Below are 22,984 nucleotides of genomic sequence, written 5' to 3' on the forward strand. Positions count from 1 at the left end.
ACATTAGAGCCTATGTGCTTGGTTCTCAGTGCAGTATTTTTTTTTTCTCCTATAACGTCAAAGAGATGCACCAGAAATTAAAGATTTTCTCCTTCTGCTTCTTTAGGTAACCCAGACTGCTTAGCTCTCTCCTTCTCAGTCTTGGGCTTGAAGGAGTGGACAGACTCTTAACTACAGAGAACAAACTGATGGTTACCAGAGGGGAGGTGGGTGGAGGGATGGGTGGAGAGATGGGTGAAATATAGGTGATAGGGATTAAGGAGGGCACTTGTCACTAATGATCACTGGCTGGTGTATGGAATTGTTGAATCACTATATTGTACACCTGAAACTAATATAGCACTGTAAACTATACTGGAATTAAAATAAAAACTTAATTTAAAAAAAAAGATAATACATTTCTGAACTCTCTAACTTGGCACCCTGACTCTCAACAATGAACTCTAAAACAGTTATTCCTGATAGATGGTCTTTCAGGGTCCTTTGCATTATAGGTGTGATAGACCCTACAATAATAATATAAATATTAATTGGAAAAATAAGAGCTTGAACTTGACACAACCTCATTGGTATCTCAAAAGAAAGTCAGAATAAGTCTTTCTATTTAATCTGACTGGGTTTATTTTGAAGTTGATCAAAAATATATTTAAGAAAAACACATCTAATTCAAGTCACTGTGCTAAAACAGGTAATGTATAACAATGAATTTCCATATATTTCAATGTCTAAAAGTACTGGTTTGGGAAGAAGAAAACTTGAGATTGAGTCTCTATGCCACCTACTCATCCCATGATCCAGCACAATGTAGTTTACTTCTCTGAGCCAAGCTTCATAATCTGTGAAATAAAGATAATGACACTGGGCTCTGGTTTCTGGTCTAACATGTAGGAAGCTTAGAAGTCTTCACTTTATCCTAACAGCAAGTAAAAGGCTGAACAAATTGAAAAAAAAAATCAATAATTCTTCTTAGATCTGGCAAAGAGGAGAGGTCACAGGGCAAACCACTGACCCCAAAATTGGAAAGACACACAAGCAGATATAGAGAATTATAATTTATCAAAGCAGAGACCTCTTGGGGAACCAGTAAGGGAGTAGGGAAACCTGAAATGTAACTAGCAAATTGCTAGAGGTTTAGTGTGAATAAACCTGAGAGATAAAAATTTCAGGGGACCCTTTCATGGGTGGGGGGTCTTGCAATTTGGGGAGTTTTACCTCCGGGAGCCTTACGAGTGTTTTGCGGTGAATAACAAAGAAAAATCACCTGTTTCCAGAAGGGAGAGGGGAAAGGAATAATTTTGAAATATACAACATTCTGTTCTTAACAAGGCCTGTTCTCAACAAAAACTTTTACCTGAGCCTAACCTGCTGGAGTTTATCAGAGCCTAAACTTCTTGGGGAAAGGAAATACCTAACTCCAGCTCCCTCCAGCCATCCTGTCCCACCTAAGGGTTGGTGGTGGGGTATGGGGAGAGGCAATGAGAAGCAGAGGTGAAGTTCACAGTCCAGGAGCACAGACTTACCAAAAGACTGATACCATGTCAAAGGACAAAGCAGTCTTCCTCTCCCCCCTACACCTTATCACTACATTACTAAAGGCCTATTTAATTCAGTTCCTTTTACCCAGCACATTACATCCACCTTTCAACAAAAAATTACAAGGCATGCTAAAAGATTTAAAACAAAAAGAAAAACACAGCTTGAAGAGATTGAACAAGCATCAGAGCCAGAGTGGGATGGCAGGAATGTTGGAATAATCAGACCAGGAATTTTTTTAAAACTATGATTAACATGCTAATGGATTTAATGGAATAAGGGGAAAACGTGAAAGAACAGATGGATAATGTGAGCAGAGAGATGAAAAGTCTAAGAAATAATCAAAAAGAAATGCTGGAGATCAAAAACACTAATAGAAATGAAGAATGCCTTTGATGGGCTCATTAGTGGCTGGACATGGCTTTTCTCAAAAAAGAAAATAAAACAAAAACCAGTTCTTTGAAAAGATCTATAAAATCAATAAGCCTCTAGCTAGGCTGTGAAAAAGAGAGAAAACACAATTTACTAATATCAGAAATGAAAGAAGGAATTACGACAGATCCCATGGACATTAAAAGGATAATAACAGGATATTATGAAAAACTCTATGCCTAAAAAATTGATAACCTAGATAAAATGGGCCAATTCTTTGAAAGACACATCTTTCAGCACTCACACACAACAACAGCCAATCTGAACATATACCTACTAAAGTACTTGAATAAATAATAAACTTCCAAAACAGAGAGAACCAGCCCTAGATGGGTTCACTGGTGAGTTCTATGAAACATTTAAGGAAAAAATTATGTCAAATCTCTACAACCTCTTTCAGAAAGTAAAACCAGAAGGAATGCTTCCTAACTCCTTGTATGAGGCCAGCATCACTGTAACCAAAACCAAACAAAGGCATTACAAGAAAGAAAACTACAGATAAATATTTCACATGAACATAAATGCAAAAATCTTCATCATAATATTAGCAAATTAAATCCAACAGTGTATAAAAAAATCATACACAATGACCAAGTGTAATGTATCCTAAATATACAAGGCTGGTTCAACATTCAAAAATGAATTAATGTAATCCATCATATAAAAAGCCTAAAATGCAGAAAGAGCATTTGACAAAATCCAACACCTATTCATGATAAAAAAAAAAAAAAAAAAAAAAAAAACTGTCAGCAAATAAGGAATAGAGAGAAACTTCCTCAACCTAGTAAAGAATACTTACAAATCTGCAGGTAATATCACACTTCATGGTAAGAAACTAGAAGCTTTCTGGCTAAGACTGGGAACAAAGCAAGGATGTCCCTTCTCACCACTGCTTTTCAACATTGTACTAGAAATCCTAGCTAATATAATAAGACAAGAAAATAAAATAAAAGGTATACCAGTTAGGAAGAAAGAAAACTGGTTTTGTTTGCAAATGATATAATCATCTGTGTGGAAAATCTGAAAGAATTGAAAAAATAAAACCTCTTTGCACTAGTATGTGATTGATAGCAAGTTTTCAAACTACAATGTTAAAATACAAAAGTCAATTACTTTCTTATTTACTAGCAATGAAAAAGTGTTATTTAAAATCCCAAACACAATATTATTTATATTAGCACTCCCCCCCAAAAAATGCCTTGATATAAATATAGCAAAATATGTACAAGATCTACATGAAGAATGCTTCAAAACTCTGAGGAAAGATATCAAAGGACTAAATAAATGGAGAGACATTTCATGTTCATGAATAGGAAGATTTAATATTGTCAAGGTATCAATTCTTCACAACATATCTGTAGATTCAATGCAGTTCCCATTAAAATCCAAGTTAAGTTATTTTGTGGATACTGACAAATTGATTCTAAAGTTTATTTGGAAAAGAAAAAGAAACAGAATAGCCAGTTCAATATTGAATGAGAACAGAGTTGAAAAACTAATGCTACCCAACCTCAAGACAAAGTATAAAACTTTAATAATCAAGATAGTGTGGTACTAGTCAAGAAATAGACAATTAGATCAATGAAACAGAAGAAACAGCCAGAAAGAGACCCACATATGTGAAGTCAACTGATCTATGACCAAGCATCAAACTCAATACAATGAAACAAAGATAGCCTTTTCAACAAACAGTGCGGAAACTCTGGACATCCACATGCAAAAAATGACTCTAGATACAGACCTTAGCCCCCTAACAAAAATTTACTTAAAATGGATCATAGACCTAAAACTAAGATAAAAGTGGAGAAAATCTTGATGATCTTGGATATAAATGACATTGGATATAGTAATGACCTTTTAGATATAATACCAAAGTCAAAATCCATGAAGGAAATAACTGATAAGCTACACTTCATTAAAATTTTAAAATTCTGCTCTGCAAAAGATGATGTCAAGAGAATGAGAAGATAAGCCACAGACTGAGAGAAACTACTTACAAAAGACACATCTGATAAAGGACTGGTATCCAGAATATATAAGGAATCCTTACAACAATAAGAAAACAAACAACCTTGTTCAAAAATGGGCCAAAGATCTTAACAGACACTTTACTGAAGAAGATATGAAGAATATAAAGATGCAAACAAGATATATTAAAAGCCGTTCAACCTCATACGTAATTAGGGAATTGAAACTTTGAACAATGAGGTACAACTACACACCTATTAGATTGGCCAAAGTCTTGAACACTGACAATACTAAATGCTGGTGGAGAAGTGGAACTCTCATTCGTTATGGAGAAGAATACAAAATGGTCCAACCACTTTGGAAGACAGTTTGACAGTTTTTTACAAAACTGAGCATACTTTACACAATCCAGCAATCACATAGTAACTACCCAAACGAACTGAGAATGTAAGTCGCACAAAAACCTGCATAAGCGTGTTTATAATATCTTTATTTATAATTGCCAAAATTTGAAAGCAACCAAGTAACCTTCAGTAGATTAGTGAATAAATGGTACACTAAGATAGTGGAATATTATTTAATGCCAAAATTAACAAGCCACCAAACCACGAAGAAACATGGAAGAAACTTAAGTGCATATTACTAAGTGAAAGAAGCCAATCTAAAAAGGCTACATACCATACGATTCCAGCGAGAATACATTCTGGAAAAAGCAAAACTATGGCAATAGTAAGAAGATTAATGGTTGTCAGTGGTTAGGCAGGAGGGAGGGATAAAAAGACAGTAAACAGTGAATTTTTAGGGCAGTGAAACTATTCTGAACAATAGTACAACAGTAGATAACGTCATTATACATCCATCACAATCCATAGAATGCACAATGCAAAGACTGAACCCTAACATAAACCATGGACTTTGGGTGATAATTGGTTCTAGACTTTCTGCTCTAGAATCCTGACTACACTAGAAGATCTCATTTCTAATTAATGATTTAATAGCTAACACCCTAACCAGATTTCAAATTCCATGAGGACAGCAATTTTATCTGTTTTGCTCATAGCTGAATACCCACCACTTTGCATAGTGTGGGCAAAATAAACATTTGTTATATAAAAGCACATGGAAAGTATCAGGCAGATAAAATACATAATAGCACCATCAGATGGTATTTTAAAGAGTTTAATGAAAGAACCACTAGAAGTGTGGGCAGGTTTAAAGGAGCCATCAAATTATGTTAAGGCACCTAGCAATTAGCAGCAATGAGACACTATTGCTATATCCAGACCTGGAAAAGCAAGGGGGAGGAACAATATGATCAAAGCCTAATGATAAATGAAGCACTGAAAGAATTGCCACCTGGAAGGGAATGAAGTTATAGAGGGCAGAGGCCAATACCAGAAATGTGCACCAGTGTAGGGAGGAAGTGGGCAAGAAAAACCGTCCTCTCTCCTCCTGAATTAGGCTCCTTGCTGTGACTTATTAGGTGTATCCAGCAGTAAACCAGAGGGCAAGAAAGTAAGAGTTCATAGAAGTCAGTCTCTCAGGGTTCCAAAGCAGACAGAGAACACATGGTTGTGAATTGGGAAAGGGGAAGTTGGTGATGGAGAATAATCAACACAATGATATTATTAAAGAAGGAATCTTTGAGATCTTAATATTGGATTATGAGAATAAAATGCAGATACATGGAAAGACTTGATAATGGAGGGGTAATAGAAAGTTTCCGTTAGTTCACCCCTCAAGCAAGTCTGAAAAATAAGGTGCTGGTCAACCTGAAAAACAGGTTGGGGGACACTATCCAGAATATACAGAATTAATAACATTTTTTTTGTATAAAGAACTGTCATTCTAAATTGCTAAAAAAGTTCAGAAGCAGTTTGTCCTTTGGCATCCCCTTTAATCCAAATATACTCAGCAAGAAAATGATACGGCTCAAAGTTCCTTCTTCCTCCCCAGCAGCCCAGCCCAACCACTGCTCTGTTCAACCAATTAGCAATTTGCAGGGGGAAATGTGAACAAATTAATGCTGATGATTGCAGGCCACTAATTGGCTGCTGGGCTGTCAGAGCAGCTTTGCAGTTGCTAAATCAAATTGATAGCTAAAGGCCATGAGCTGTTCAGCTGTCTACTCTGCTCATTTGGGGCTTCAAGGCCAGGGAAGAGGAGTGGTTTACCATGGCATTCCGGTCAATCTGTCATGACCAGCCCATCATCCCCATGGCTGTGCCTGGTCGGTGTATTTCCCCATAACTGTGGGGCTGCTTACAAGACTGTGGCTCTAGAAAGGCACGAGGCTGCCAGTCTCGGGGAGATGTTCTCATCCTGTCTGACAGGCAGCAAGGCATGTGAGGTGAACTGTGAAGCTGAAGCTCTTCTGCAGAAGCAGTGTGACCTTTCGGAGGCCACACAGTCCGAGGCCCCAGTGAAAGTGGATTGGGTCAGTGAAGAAGGGGAATCAGTCAGGGGAGGTGCTCAGGCCCCTCAGAGGCAGGAAGCCTGGGCTGAGTCCAGTCAACACATCCAAGTCACTGTTTGTCCCACGGGTACCTTTCCCCTTTGGTAAATGAGAGGATTCATTAATGAGCACTTCTGGACTTGACAGAGGAATATGTGTTATATGACCTTGAAATGAGTTCAATTTTTATCAAATGTATACAAACTCACAAGAAAGTGAACATCACAATGTGTGCTGCTCCTTTCCAAATGGTCCACTTACGAAGGTATGTTACTTATTCCAAAGATGCTGTAACTTCTCCAGTTATGTCTGGGCATCTTTATGGAGAATCACCAGAAAAATGAGTATTTGCAGCTCTTAAAAACAACAATAACAAAACCCAAACAACCAACCAAACAAAACACCTCTTAATGGTTTACAATAGTGTTTCTTACCCAGGGACCCTTTTGTCCCAGCACTTATCCACCCTGGGACATTTGGCAATGAATGGAGACATTTCTGGTTGTTACAACTAGGAGTGGGGAGGGGGAAGATGCTATTGACAGCTAAGGAGTAGCGACCTAAGGGATGCTACTTCACATCCCACAATGGCAACCCCCAGAACAAAGAATTATCCAATCCAAGATGTCAACAGTGCCAAGGTTGAAAAACCTTGATTTATACTGATTTACTTCAAGGGGAAATTTGGTTGATTTTGTGGAACTATCCAAAGGTCAATCAGAAGTCTGGTGATTGAGGGAGGTCCATCAAGTTGGAAAATGTCATTCCTGAACTAAAATAAGGGGTAATTATAGAATAATGAGACTGATTTTCTTACATGATAATTTCTAACATGGAGTCCAAAAAAAAAAAAAAAAGGTTTCAAGCAATATTGCCATCCATTCCTTAATCCTTCCATTCATTAAGTATTTATTAAGCATTTAATATGTTCTAGGAACCAATTAGCAAAACAAAATTCCTATGTTGAAAGAGCTCATAGTCTAGAAGCATACAGGGTAATGTACCAGGGCTGTCTGATAAAGTAAACTCTTTTAACTCCTTCACTATGCTGCCTTCCAAAATGTTGTTTCTTATGAGGATTATATAAATTAAGAAGCACAAAATATTCCCAACAGTTACCTGGCACATAGTAAACACTCAATATATGCTAAATACAAGTTATTAATGTAAAAATGCAAAAACCCTAGATGGTTTCCCAAATGGATTCTCTTGAGGAATAAATACTCTTTAGAAGTACACCTTCGGCCATCCTCGTAAATATACACATACTGCCAATTGTACACTTTCTATGTTAGGCTGTGATTAACAATGTGTTCCACCAAGGGAAATATGACTACATCCTTGTTAGGTGTGGTTAGATCAGAAAACAACAACAAGCATCTTGTAGATTTTTGTCTTGTCTTTCTGATCTGGGGGACACTATACAGGCAAATGTCCTGGGTATAAAATAATATAGGCAACTATCTCTGCTTTTATCCGACTTTTAATAATCTTGGGGAGACAAACCACAAGATAATTAACCAGGAAAAATTAGCAAAAGCTACATAAATGGCAAAGAAGTTCAAAAGAGGGGAGGATCTTTATAGGTATAGGCTAAGAGGAACATGTCCAGAGGATGGTATTAAGAGAAATAAGAACACAAGAGACAGACAGACATTGGTCTCTGTGTTTTTCATCTCTGAATGTCTCAGGAAAATACAAGGGTATCAAACCAAATGACTTACAAAGAAAGTGCTGGGAAATTTTGCAGTAAGATAATGCTGCAATGGAGTTTTTTAAAGGGAGAAGAAAGGAAGAGCCTGAACTAGTTGGAAGCTAAGAAGTCGGTCTCACTACTGATTAAGAATTATCTTATACTGAGCAGATGGAGTCAGGGAGGCCCCCCCCCAGGGCCTCACTGGAGAAGCTTGGGGCTCGATGCGTTATGAACCTCAACATTATCATCAGAAATGTGGCTTCTTTTCTGAACTGGAAGCACCTTGCTGATACTTTCTGAGACTGGACATAAGTTGAATATTCATGAGTGGCTCCTGGAATATCTGTTTAGTATTAAGCAAAAGAAGGGCTAGGAAAGGTGGTGTGTAAATCAAATCTCTGCATACCAAACTGTAACTCAGAATGCGCGAAGGGAGTTCATTATTCAAAAGAACTTTGTAATAAACCCTTATGAAGAGCAAGTAAGGGGTTTCTGCGACTGTCCCAGCTCAACCATCTTCTGGCTGTGGGACTCGGAGTAAGTCATTTCGACCCACTGAAACTTATTAGGACTCCATATTACAGAGGAAGAGACTCTTCCCTCAGCCTCTCCCAAAAGGTTGTAGCAAGCCTTGGATGAGTTAATGTATGTGATAGTGCCTTGCATACTGTAAAGCAATGAGCCTCGTCGACGTCTTGAAGACATTTAATTTCATCCAACAGGCCGTCTTACAACAAGACTGCTTCCTTCTAAGCTGAGTCACCTTTACAGGGTAAGGAAAGTTTGAACGTTGCCAACATCAGATGATTTAACCTAATTATTTCAACCTTCTCTGTCTATGAAATGGTATCACTGAACGAAACTTGGAGGAAGAGCATAAGACCTAAACACTGTGAGCCGGTCCCCTTACCTTGAACACACCAGGAAAATTATGACAGAACAATTTGCTCTATAGAATGTTGGTAGAAAAAGAATAGGCTAATGACTAGGAAGACATTTTTAAGTGAATAGTACGCCATTGATACATAGGGAAGCGACGTTCATTTTTTTTCTTCTACTCTAGTTGTAAATGTGAGTGGGACTTGGTGTTCACACGGTGGAGGTACATGTTGGCAGGAATGTATCGCTTAGATTGAACCTCTCCCCCCCCCTGACCACACATACTCCAGGGTATGTTTCAGAGAGTCAGTCAGTCCCTTTGTAAAGAACCTTGTGGCACATCTTCATGAAAAGCAAATAAAAAGTTATAGATTGCTCCACCTTTACTATTTTCTGAGTACGGGAAAACAGAGACAAAAATCTTCCATGCTGCCATTTATCTATCAGGGACTGTGCAGCGATAAAATTCTATAGCTGACAGGAGCCTTAGCTAAATAAAATCTGTATGTTTACGCTTTGAGGTTTCCAGGAAGTAAGGAACTCAAACAGTGATCATTCTTAATAGTGTTCTATTAAGCTAGTTCCAGACTGTTTGGTCCCTGGCAGGAATTGCTTGATGAAAAGGATGAACCCAGGATGGGTCTAGCAGAGCAGCAGACTAATTGCTTTATAAGTGTTTCAACGCAGTTTCGGCAGGCAGTGGAAACCAATGGGCCATCAAAGGGAAAAGCAAGCTTTTCTCCCCTACCCGTTCTCACAAAGCTCCCAGCCCATAGGCTAGCCAGAGGCTCAGTGTCCAAAACAACACTTACCCCAACTTCTCTCCAGTTCATGTCTTAGCATCTTCCAGACAACAAATGTCCCCCAAACAACACGTGTGGTTCTGCTTCATGATGAATTTCAATGTTTACTCTTAAGTCTCAAATATCTGCCTGTGTGTGAATCTGTGTTTGATTTAAAAAAACCTCTATAGGGGACGCCTGGGTGGCTCAGTCGTTAAGCGGCTGCCTTTGGCTCAGGTCATGATCCCAGCATTCTGGGATCGAGCCCTGCATCGGGCTCGCTGCTCAGCGGGAAGCCTGCTTCTCCCTCTCCCACTCCCCCTGCTTGTGTTCCCTCTCTCGCTGCCTCTCTCTGTCAAATAAATAAATAAAATCTTAAAAAAAATAGAAAATAAAATAAATTTAAAAAAAAAAAAAAACCTCTATAATCCCAAACTACCAAATACCATAAACTGAAGGATAAGATACAAAGTCAAGCCAAAACCCCAATCTATTGTGAAGACAAGGGACAATGATGAGCCACCTTGACATGTTGAGGAAAATCACAATATCCCTGATAACTAAAGAGCATATTGTGCAGAAATCTTGAAATCCATTTCTTCTCTCTTTTGTTCCATCAACCCATGAATCACCTCTTCTGTCTCAGACACTGCTCTGGGTTCTGGGGTGCAGTGGCAGTGAGCACATTAGCAGGGTCAGTGCTTTCTGGAAGCTTAAAGTGCAGCCAGACCGGTTGAGGAGGTGGGGGCAATAGAGCAACAAACAGGCAAGGAAATATGCGTGGCAAGAGCTGTGTTGAACCCAAGCAGACTAACAAGAGTTGCTCCCCCGTCAAAAGGCCCTGAAACAGCTAAATGAGTAGCTGTGAGTCCTATTAGCCACAAGGTTCACAAAATATCCTGATTTTGACAAGATCCCATGGCCAGGAATCTCTGAATCAGGGATGCCATGCTGCCTAGAAGAATCTCATTTTTGCATAGGAACATGACCAGGTGCACGCGCACTCTGACACATAGCCTATGGCATCAACGGGATATTAACAGTGACACTCAAGGCGGCAATTCACCTAAGAAGGACTGAAGGGTCTAGGACTCGGTGGAGTCAAGTTTGAATTCTAGCTTTTCCACCTACTGTCCGTGTGAACACTGACCTCTCTTTGCCTCCACTTCCCTTGTGTTAATAATAATCTGCAGATAGTTTGTTGAAGGAAGATTTCATTTTTGTTTTTAAAATACTACCTAGCACAAGATTGCAGGATTGGTTGAGTGAGGAAAATCCTGTCAGGTAGAAAGCAGAATGCTGTACTCGACAAAGTGTATGTTTTATTTATTACCCATGATCTGAGAGGCAATTAAATTCCCAGAAGAAAAATGCTGAAAGCCCAATGTCAGCTCTTGATATGCAGGAATGTTAGTTGATGACCTGGTTAATTTGTGGGAATTTTTGCTTTCTTTCTTTATTTTTTAATTCCAGTATGGTTGACATATTGTGTTGTATTAGTTTGAGGTGTGCAGTATAGCGATTCAACAATTCCGTATATTACTCCGTGCTCATCATGATAAGTGTGCTCATTAATCCCCATCACCTATTTCGCCCATCCCCCCACCCACCTCCCCTCTGGTCACCATCCCATTGTGCTCTACAGCTCAAAGTCTGGGATTTTGTTAGTCTTTTTTTTTTTTTTTTTCTTTGTTCACGTGTTTTGTTTCTTAAATTTGATTTGTAGGAAATTTTCAAAGTGCCCTCTCCTTTACTATCTTAGGGTCAAATGATAATAAAAATATTTCTATCTTTAAGAATTGAAGATTATAATAACTGTTTTCTGAAGCTATAGATGAAAAAAAAAAAAAAAGGCCAGAACTGACATTAATACTAAAATATCAGTCCCACTAATTCTTTCTAAATGATGAAAATCTGGTTTGGGGGGATTTTTAGAGATCCCAAATCAGATTGGTCAGGTCACCTACATCTAAGAAGTACTAAACTAAATCAATCAAGCTTCCAACACAGTAGACAGTATCCTCCCAAGGAAATAGGAAGTGGTGAAATTCACTTTTACCGCACAAATGTCTACTTACTGAGTATTTTTTGGAATTTTATATGTACCTGTTGTCAGCTGAGGTTCTAAAAACAGTTTATACATGACAATGTTCTTTGTGGGGAATCATTACTTTAATTTCTATGTTTTAGGCTCTTTAATTAAAGGAGGCCAGTTACAGGCCTCAATTTATAAGGTTGTTTTGAAGTTTTACAAAGATAACTTAATTCATGTGGCATAGGGCCTGGCACGTAATAGGCACTCAATAAATCTTAGATATCATTATCATGATTGTGCCTCCCAAGAAATTTAGTTCATAAAATCATAAAATAAGACTGGCACTGAAACAAAACTTGCATGAAAGCAGAAACTGGTTTGCTCATGGTTTTCAGAACCTTCTTTGGCCAATGCCCGGGAAGTAGTGAGAGGAAATCTGTTTCTAATTACAGTATTTTCTGTATATCATTTGCTTAAGAAAAAAAATAACTCGAAACTCATTTACAAGTATTGGAGAAATATTTAAGAAATACTAATTTGGACAGGAACTCCTTTTCTGGCTGGCTTAAGACTTCCATACACTCTCGCCAGCTTTGTTCATACAGAATGCGTTGCTACCACACCCGGCATTTTGCTCGTTTTAACTGACATTCTCTCCCAGTTCCCCAATTCCTTAACGAACACGATCTCTTCCAAACGTGGGGTCAGTGTTTACCAGGAGGCCTGTTACGGCAATTATTTCTGTATCTGTCTGGATTCCGGACCTCAGGGAACATTCACTGGAGAAATGAAGACAAGCCTCATGCATGTTCACAACTACCTCAGAACGCAGCGCTGTCCCTTCCACATCTTGGGGTGAAATGAATGCTTGACACAGGGGCAGCGTTCTCTCCAGGGAGCAAACAGAGTGAGCAGAAATTATATGGAAGCTCACAGGGCTTTTTAGACACCTTTACTCTGCCCTTTTACTGATTCAGAAGTATACGAATTGTTTTTTTCTTCTTGGAGCCCAGGGTCTAGAGAGTTTTTCTGTATTTTACAGTCATATTCCTGACTTGTGAATACAGATGTAGGTTTCTGGATGATGACACAATAACTGTGTAGAAACTAAATCAGCAAGGCTTTTTTCCTGAACCATATAGAACTGGGACCTTGAGTGGATTTATCCATGTCTATGAGCAGTAAAGCAGGAGAGCATCTTCCACTAGTTTATTCCGCTGATAGCTTGCGTGCACTGCTAAGAAGCAAGCGGAGACACTGGCTGAGTGTTTCCTTTTGCTTTGCTTCTTTTGTTCTGTTTCTCCTTTCTGTTTATTGTATTTGTTTAATGTGATTCCTACTAACGATATTACGGGATGCAAATCAGCTTTGATTGAAAACTCCTACAGACACACATTTGCCTAAATACAGTCATTTCCTGTAAGACCCTTCCTCAGAAAGGAAGAGAACGGGAGTGGGGGGGATGTGTACTGGGATAATCCCAACCTGTTACCTTTCTGCTTTAACAGTGCAGTTAATGACGATGGTGGGGGTGGGGGTGGGGGCAGGGATGGGGTGGAGGGGAGCTGTTCTATTTTCAGCATCTTCAAAATGCACAGCATAAGCCTCCATTCTACCATGTCCCGAGGCCTTGAGCCTGTCTACTTCCCTGAACGTGCAGGGCCTTTCCACGCACTGAATTCCTCCAGAACTGCCGGTGGAGCGCAGGTTGGTTTTAGGTACCCTATTGGCAGTTAGGGCAAAACCAGCCTTTCTTCTCAGACTACACGCTCCATACCTCCAGACTCATTTTGAATCAATTACATTTTACCTTAAACTTGAAATTTTCCAGCTAAACTACTGTGTCGAGTCAGAAGCTAAAGGGTTTACATCATGAACGTTAGTCAGAAATCGATGTCCTATACAGATACTATCAGCCCTATTAATATCTACTAGAACCATATAAATCTTAGTTAATGGCTTGCTTATCTGTATACTTTCGCAGTGTGTTCTAGTCCAAAGTGATGCCCCGGCAGCATTTTCTCTTGTCAATGGAGCAATGTCCGCCATAGAGAACTTCCCAACCCAGTGGGACAAGCCCCCCCGCCCCCAACTGTTATACCCAGAGCGTGGCCACCACCATCTAAAATGGTTTGGATTAATAGTTTTTTCGTTAAGAGTCAATAAACAAGCTCCTAGGTCCACGCAAGCTTCTTACAGCAAAAGCTCAATGTTGCCATTCATCATTGCCACCAGAGAACCAGAAACCCCATTTGTTTTCTCTGCTGCTGACAAATGTAATTTATAGGCTTTAAAGACCTAATTATTTTCTGCGATGCAGGATTAAATCTGAACACTTCTTACTGGAGGGGTGAAAGAGGTAGTGGATATCTTGGAATCTGGGGGCCTCCCAATTCTATGTCTCAGATTCTCAGGTGTGAGGAATTAATGGGGATAAAATTGCAAGTTCAGGCCAATACAAAATGAGGGCAAAAGTAATGTTCTCATACAGCCAGTGCCCTGGAAGCATTTACTGCTGGTGCTCATTCCAGTCCCCTCATGCCTTTTCAGGGCATCCATCCCTGACGTCCCTGTTGTTTTGAATCTTGTCTCTGGCTCTTTCTCAAGGAGGGTTGCTTCGGCCACTAGCACAGAGAGCTAGAAGCGCCTGGAAGTTTACTCTCTGACTCCCTCCCCAGGCCTTCCTTAGGCAATGACTACTTGGAATGAGGAAATTAAAATCCATCTCCCTTGCCTTAGAGAATTCAAAATGAACTCAGGTGTAATTCACACCCCAGAGTTCCTCTGCAGGATGACTGGGGCTTTTTGTTTTTGTTTCTGTTTTTTTTTTTTCCTGAAATAGTTCCCTTGCTTGGCTTCTTCCCTTTCCTTGTCTTTGATTCTCCACTCTGACCGGTGTTTCTGGAGAGCACTTCCTTAATAAATCACTTGACCATCTCTCATAGTCTCAGAACCTGCTTCTGGCCCACCTTCCCTAAAACACCCACCAACGAGCCCCATTATGGGCAAAGTACCAGTGGGACACTGAAAAGGAATACTGGAAGAAGCTATCATTGTCCAAGAAGACAGTCAGCAATGACAATAAAGCCCTCACAATATGTGTTTATCCTGTTTATAGAGTTTCAAAGTGGCCAATTCTCTACAAAGTTGGTTTGATATGTGAACGCTTCCTGGAGAAGCAGACTTTTGGTCTCAGGTGGGTCTACATCTTCTGCACCTGGGCTGTTGCCTAAGTGGGCTCGCTAGCATAGTGCTGCTCAAACATGATTTCAGACCCCACCTGATTCCCTATCACAGCAAGCACAAGCATCATTCCCTGGCCTTCAAGATCTCCCTATCTTTCCTCGCCTCCCACCTAGCTAATTTCGATTTCTACATGATTCAGCTTATATCCTCTATGCCCCGTTCCATTCTCTTTGCCCCCAAAATGTTTTAGCTTCATTCTGACCTCAGTACCCTTGTTCATAGTCTTTGTCTACTTAGAATACTCTCCCTTCTACCAGCCACTAATCCACCATAACTTAATTTTGGTCTTCAGCTCTTGAATTCTTCTAGAATACATACATCTCTTTCTTCCTCATTGGCAAAAACTCCTTTGCCAATTTCTTACTCTCTAAGATTGTAAGCTTCTTGAAAGTAGAAAACACCTCTCTCTTTTTTTCTTTCCTTTAGTGACTAGCATAAGGATATTAACATTAGTCATTTCTAAAGTAGTTATATCTATAATATTATTTATAAATATAAATAATATAAATACTTACATTTAGGATGGAACAAAAAAAGGGGCTTTTGTGGGGTTTTGTTTCCAGAATTATAATCAGAAGTTGACGGGAATTAAGAGACTTTCCCAAGATATACAACTTACAGTAGGACATAGCAAAGAGCTAGACAGACCTAGGATAGAACCCTGATTCCACTGAGTTACCTCCTACTCCACTTTATCCTGACTCTGATAATCTAAAATCTATCCTCTCCCATTCATGACTTGGTTAAGCACTGTTCTGCTGATTCTCTGTCAGGTACAGTCCTCCTGAGTTGGGTAGCACAGTGAGTCACCTACATTAAAAATGATCCCCTTATGTGTTGTAATTCTTCTATAACATGAGGTGTATGGATTCATATGGGATAACTTGTCCCTTAAAGATCGAGACAAGAAAATAAAATAAGGAAAATGGGAGCAAGGAGAAGACAATATGACGATGTCAGATTACAAAGCCCTGGGTTTCGATATTTTGTGACAATTGAGCTAATCTAGAATCAAAAGAAAACAGAAGTAAAGTGTTTTCCAATTAAATAACACCAGGAATGTATGCAACATTGGGGGGGAGAAAAACCTCACATTACAAAACTACTTACCAAATCAATAGACTTGACATTCAAGCACACTAGTTTTACAATGTGAGGTTTTCCTGCCCCCCCCCCAGTGTTGCATACATTCCTGGTGTTATTTAATTGGAAAACACTTTACTTCCCTTTTCTTTTGATTCTAGATTAGCTCAATGTCAGAAAACCCAAGTTAGGAATGAGTGTGCTAATTTAAGATGTCAGGCCACTGGGGAATTCATTATGGACCAAGAAATGGACTCAAGCAACATCAAATACTTGATCTTCTCTCCCTCTTGAGTTGCAGAAAATAAAAGTCTAGCTAAATCCCTTTGTAGGTCACTTGAACTTAAATTGCAAAGGTAGAGGAGAAACTCACCATAAGCATTAATAAGTACGTAATATTTATCTACAAACAAATTGAGAGCAAGGAAATTGATCAAATTCATCATTCAAATCCCTTTCACTCTGTTCCCATTGATAATACTGGTTTGCAATTTCAGAGATGCATCGCTATACCATGAAAAGTTTGCTTCTTGTTTGGGTTGGATAACTTTACCATGTCTCCAACTTTCTTGTCTGGAAAAGGGGAGGAAATCATATTCGACTATTTCCTTTCCTTCTCGGTTCTCTTCAGAGAGACCAGATTTTTAAAGCTTCATTTTAAGCAATAAAATATTGTCATAACTTTAAATATAATAAAAAAAAGTTAAGGAATTATGGTGCGCTCTGATAGTCTTGGATGACGGCTACTATTTAAATACTAATTTCCCCTCCTAGATTTTCTGCATCTTTATATTATTGTGGAGAAATATCTTTCTCATGGAGGAGACTGGAGTATATGCCTGCTTTTTATATGTGAGGAGAAGCACTTAAGAGTTTTATAATATTTTAGAAAAATGTATTTAATCCTTCTGAAAAAATACATAGATGCCGTGTGAGCTCATTGCATCATTTTAAATGATGGCAACTATCTCTCAGTAACTTGTTTTGGGGAAGCTAAGTAAAACTTTAAAATGTTAAATACGCTCTTTGGCAAGGCGAGCTGGTGTCCACGGTGACTCGAGTACCGGTTATGATCAGAGTCAGCAGCTTGCGCCCCACCCCAATTATGGAGGTGCAGGGATGTTACAAAGATGGCACTCCCAGCTTCAAAATTTAAAAAAAAACAGTATTTACTGAGCACCTGCTATACACCAGCTTTTATGGCTTATCTCATTTGATTGCTGCAATGCCCCTATAAACAATTATGGTGATTATCCCCATTTTGTGTAACAGGAAATGAGGCCCCAAAAAGTAATTACTTGCTTAAAAAGTCATGGACAGTAAACGTCTGAGTGAGAATCCAAGTTAAGCAGTATGACACAGAGCTCTCACTCCTAACCACTGGATGGCGCACCCTCTCCTGAGCAGCTGCCTTTCACCTGCCCGCAGAGGGAAGGAGTCAGAAGCTCTACACACGGGACTCCATTATGCAAAACACGGATCCACTCTGACATCTTAGTTTAGGGGCAAGCAAACTAAAAATAATGGGATTGGACAGAAAAGGATCCATTACTGAGAATGTCAGGGAGTGGATTCATGAGAAGTAAGAACAAGTCAGGATATATGGAGAACAGGAGAAAGAACGGCATGCAAGTATCTCATGGCCAATTACTTATCTGGAAGAAGAGATGTCAGCTTGAGGTGTATATGAGAGAAACTTTCCAGGACATAATGATTCAATCAGGAGAAAGAGAAGCAATGACTATTGGATGAGTTGCCTTATCAAGTTCAAGAATTATATCTGAGGAACTTCCAAACCCTTAAGTGTTCTCTTCTGGTCACATTCCTTTTACATTTTGATTAGATGTAGATATGGCAGAAGTAGCCATTTTTTAAATGGGCCCTGAAAGGTATTAATAAGATCCACCAAAAAGGGTTATTTGTTTAATCAATTACCCTTTGTCTAGGGAAGGAAAACTTCGGTCTAAAATGAGTGTTCCATTAGATGAGTTCTGGATTTAAGTTGCACCGTGTTTGGAATCACCTGAATAGTGTACGAAACCACTACTTTGAGATACAGAGAAGGTGCTTTGATAGTTCCAGACCAGATATGCCTTGAGGTAATGTGAGGAGAGAACAAGATGAAGTCTGGCCTCACATAATTTTTTCTACTTCTTAGTACAGGGTAGCAATGTAGAATGAGAAGGCTGTACAAAGGAAGGGCCATTTTACTGAACGTGTTTGCCCTACTCTGAATAATGTCGCCTTTCCCCAAATATGTCTGTGTCCTAATCCTTGGAAGCAACACATGTTACCTTACAGGGAAACACAAGGAATTTGCGGATGTGATTGAGAAGATCTTGAGATGGGGAGATTATCCTTGGTTATACAGGTGAGTCCAGCGTTGAAGAGAAACACAGGCGAAGTCAGATTCAGAGATGGAGATGTGATGGAAGCAGAGATTAAGGCGATACCTTTTGAGATGGAAATAAAGACCACAAACCAAGGGACCCTCCTAGCTGGCTGCTAGATGTGGGAAAAGGCGAGGGCATTCTCTTTTCAGATCCTCCGAGGGAGCCAGTTCTGCTGACACCTTGACTTTAGCTCTGTGAAACAGATTTTGGTCTTCTGACCTCCGTAATAGTAGGGAATACGCTGGTGTTGTACTTAACCCACCAGGTTTTGGTCATTTGTTACAGCAACAATAGGAAACTAATACAATGTTCAAGGGGTTGTATTCCCTGTTTACCAGCCCCTTTGTCTCTTTAGCCACCTTTCCAATCAGCTGCTTAAATCAAGCCGTCTTAAATCAGCAACTTCGGCTTCTGGCTCACAAGGATCTCTCCAGCCTACCACTTCCCATTCCTAGACCCTTGTTACGTGAAGTTGGTCCTTGGATCAGCATCACTCGAGAACTTGTCAGAAAAACAAATTCTCGGGTCCTCACTGAGGCCCTCTGAACCAGACATGTGGGGTCCCAGCAACAGCTCTTTCAATGAGCCGTCCAGGGGGTTCCAATGCACGGTGAAGCATGCGTACAACCCTACGACAGTCGCTTCCCTGATTCCATCCAACAGCTGCCTTCCTCTCCCCACCCTTCACAGTGCGCTCTCCTCATTTTCATTCTTCCTCCACCTTTTCCCTCCCTCGCTTGTTCCTGATTCTCTCTCTGTTACGTTGCCTATGCTGATGTGAGATTTCATTAAGTGAATTGGAAGTGAGTACTTTTTATAACTTGACAGGACCATAGCCAGTCTTCTCTGTAGGGTGCCTGGTGTGGGAAAGACAGGCGGGCAGGACTCCACCATTTTTAGAGTAAAATATTCCACTCTGGATGGTGGAGTTACCAACCTCCACCCTTACTAATCGTCTTCCCTTCACCAGGGTCTTCTACAAAGGTCTGGATTAAGGGCTGAGACCTCATCGCCCACCCTCAGACTCTTCTCCAGAAAGATCACACACTTTTCTGTGGCAAATAATGCTAAAGATTTCTCTGCAAGGTCCAGCTTTCTCTGTGCATGAACACATGGGTAGTGAAGGGAGGGTATACCCAACTAGCTCAGCTGTTTTGAAAGCAATTCGCCATCAGTTCCCCTGAGCATTGCCCAAGGCCCACCTCCACTCCTTCTGTGAGCTGACTGAAGCTTAGCATCTCACCAGGTGACTGTGAGTTTCTCCCACTTCAGTTTAGCTTTCAGTCTGACTTCGTCTGTTCTCTGTCTTCCAGTATTTACTCAAAATAAACGGTCTGCTGCTGACTGCCGTTCTTGATTTCCAGCACTATTACAGTGTCATTATTTTTACATATATTTTCTTACTTTAATATCTACTCTCACTCTTTCATGTTGACTACTCTTCACTAGACATTTCTCCCCATCTCCCAAACCCTAAAAGGGAGGTAGCCCAACACGCTTTCCTTTGGTGGTGAAACCTTTCTGGCTTCAGCTATCCTCTGTCTGATAACCTATAGTGCAGCCAGCTCTTCCCCGAATTCCACAGCTGTTCATCCAGTTTCTGTTCAGCAGCCCTGCATGTATCCTGAGGGTCTTTGCTTGTATCTCCCCTTCTTCCCATAACCTCTACTTCCTGATCACAAGGATGCGTGAGAAAGAAAAGATCATTAATAAAACGTGGAAATTGTCATATCCTTCCCTCCCTCTCTTCTCCCTGAACTCTCAGTCACCAAAACACAGTGCTTTTTCTACTTCCCCATGTTTCTGTTCGCTTATTATTCCCTAGCTTTGACCCCCAATCCCCTTTGCCTGAAATACTATGTACGCACTTGACTGCAAAGACATCCTAACTCTAGCTTCCATAGTCGTCTTCTCACTGTCAAGCTCTGCTTATTCTCCAACTCACATCTGTATGTTTTCTCATCTCTTGCTGGCCTTAGGTGAATATACACTGCTGAGTCGAAGATACTCTTCATCATCTAATCTCTCCCTGGATTGTCTTAAATGTGACCATTATATGCAGCACACTGGAATTTTTTTGTTAAAATATGTATTTGTCCCTTCCCACGTTCATACCTGTGGTGTCCATACTTCTTCCCTGTTCCACCAGGAATAATCCACACTCTTCTTTCAAAGCCTCCTTATCTTTCATTTTATATTTTTTAATCTTATCAGCTTGAAGCCATTTGTCCCTTCTTTTCATTCCCAGAGCTCTCTATACTTCTTGTTTAGTTCCGAACCTATTCTCCCTTGTATGATATGTATATATACCCTAGGAAATAAATTTCTTTGGGACAGGGACCATTCTTTCACACTTCAGTACATTGCACATTTGTAAGAATTCGATAAATTTAGACTGAATTAATTAGAATCAACAGTGCTTTTCAGGGTTCCTGAAAGTACAATTTAGAATAGTAGCTAATACGTGTTTCACAGGTCATGAACATATGGGAGTTAACACATTACTGAATACATGCAGCAACAAGAAAATTAGAATGACAAATTAAATACATTCCCAGAGTTAACATATGTAGTGAAACGAGTGAACTGTTATTCCAAAAGTGAGCTTGCGTCTTTTTCCTCTGCCAATTGTTCTCTGTACATATTCTACATTAATTATGTTAGATCGGCATTTGAATTTATAAGTTGGAAGTTCTAGATGATTCAACATACCATCTAAGTCCCTGAAAGTACACATTATTAAAATGTGGTTGATTTAGATTATTGTCTACTCAGTAGATAAGTGTAATTTATATCAATATAAATAAATTCTCATCTTAAATTCCGGTGGATGCTTAAGGATTTGAGGGCTCTAATTTAATGTCCCCCAAATTAGCCCCCAAATTTCATCCCCATTAACAGCATTTACACATTTTTCTAATAAGCACAGGGCTGATTGTTTTACAGGCATTCGCTTATTTAGTTCTTAAAACAGTCTAACTTTATAGATGAGGAAACCAGGATTCACGGAAGTTTGAATATTACCCAAGGTATCAGAGCTAATAAATTATAAAACCAGCATTCAAAGAGATGTGTGTTTTTTTTTTTCCTGTGTGCAGAGCACATAATCTATAAAACCAGGCTTAATCCACTAAAATTCCCTTCCTTCTTTGATGTCCCCTTGTAATTTTAGAGACTGTGCAGGTGGTTGTAAGCCTGCCACCACGTAAGGAAGTTTAAAAGCACCGTTAAAATTTCTATTGACTGATCTGGAATATCAATGAATCAAACAGATACAGATCTATATGTTCTATCTATGTGATATGGAAATATATCGGATTCACTTTCTCTTCTCTCGTCATTAGAATAGTTTCAAATACCTAGTGAAAGGAACCATATATGGTGCAATTCTCTCTGTTAGATTTCTGCTTTTGCTTCTGTTCTTCAAAAGGAGACCCAGGGGGCTCTTGAAATATCTACACCTGAAGCTTGAAGAAAGCATCTCAGTCTGGATGAGTTCCTCTGAGAGATTATGCACACCCATCTGTTTTCATAAAAGTTTAATGGCAGACAGCAAATTCATATATTGTTTTAACTTAATTTTTATCCAATCTGTTGTCAGAAATCTGACTTCTGCAGTCTGGTGGCAGGTGCATAGTAATGAACACACAGCGTGGTCTCCCCATGCTTCCCCAAAGAACCGTTCACGAACACACTGTCGGTACACACGGCAGTAATTAGGGCTGTAGCTGGATGCGGGCATTGACTCCTGGGGCTTCACTTCTACTCTGCCAGAGCCCAGAGGTGGAATATTCCCTTCTTAAACACCACAGTTCTCATTACTCAACCCAGACCAAGCACCAGGGATTTTGCCTCCCCTTGGCTTCTAAAATCTAGAGCCCAGGAGGATATGCCCTCACACCACCACTTCCCTGCCCCCAGCCAGCGACAAGAACCACGTGTGCTCTCGTCCTTGCAGTTAAGGCTCACCAGTCTCGAATTTATGCCCCATGCCAACAGCCTCTGGCATTATTTTATTTTTTCTCATTGGGCAGAAAGGGACATTTTTACTAAGTTTTTACTTTATGAAGTTCTATTTTTCAGGAAATTTCCCTGAATATCCAGATCTCACGCTGTTTTCCTTTCAGTCAGCTACAATACCTAGTGCTGTGGGTGATTTGTCCTCTTTGTTACTTTCGACCTGTGGATCAAGAATAATAGGGTAGCTGTCACTTCGGGGACCCTCCAAATAAGAGACGGCCCCTGCCTCTTCATGAATAGATAAATAATGATCTTTCTATCTGAAAGAGTTGTGTCTCCTTCCAAGCAACTCCCCAACAGGAAAGGTGGGGAATGCAATTTAATGAGACTTTTCTACGTTGTTGGGATGGAGCTGTCAGCTAAAGTGATGAGCTCTTGCAATGAAGAGTAACTATTCCATTATCATGATTATTCATTTTAAGCAAGGTGTAGGAATCGGCTCACATATAAGACTGGGGTTAA

Source organism: Ursus arctos, unplaced genomic scaffold, assembly GCF_023065955.2.
Source record: "Ursus arctos isolate Adak ecotype North America unplaced genomic scaffold, UrsArc2.0 scaffold_7, whole genome shotgun sequence".
Lineage (NCBI taxonomy): Eukaryota > Metazoa > Chordata > Mammalia > Carnivora > Ursidae > Ursus > Ursus arctos.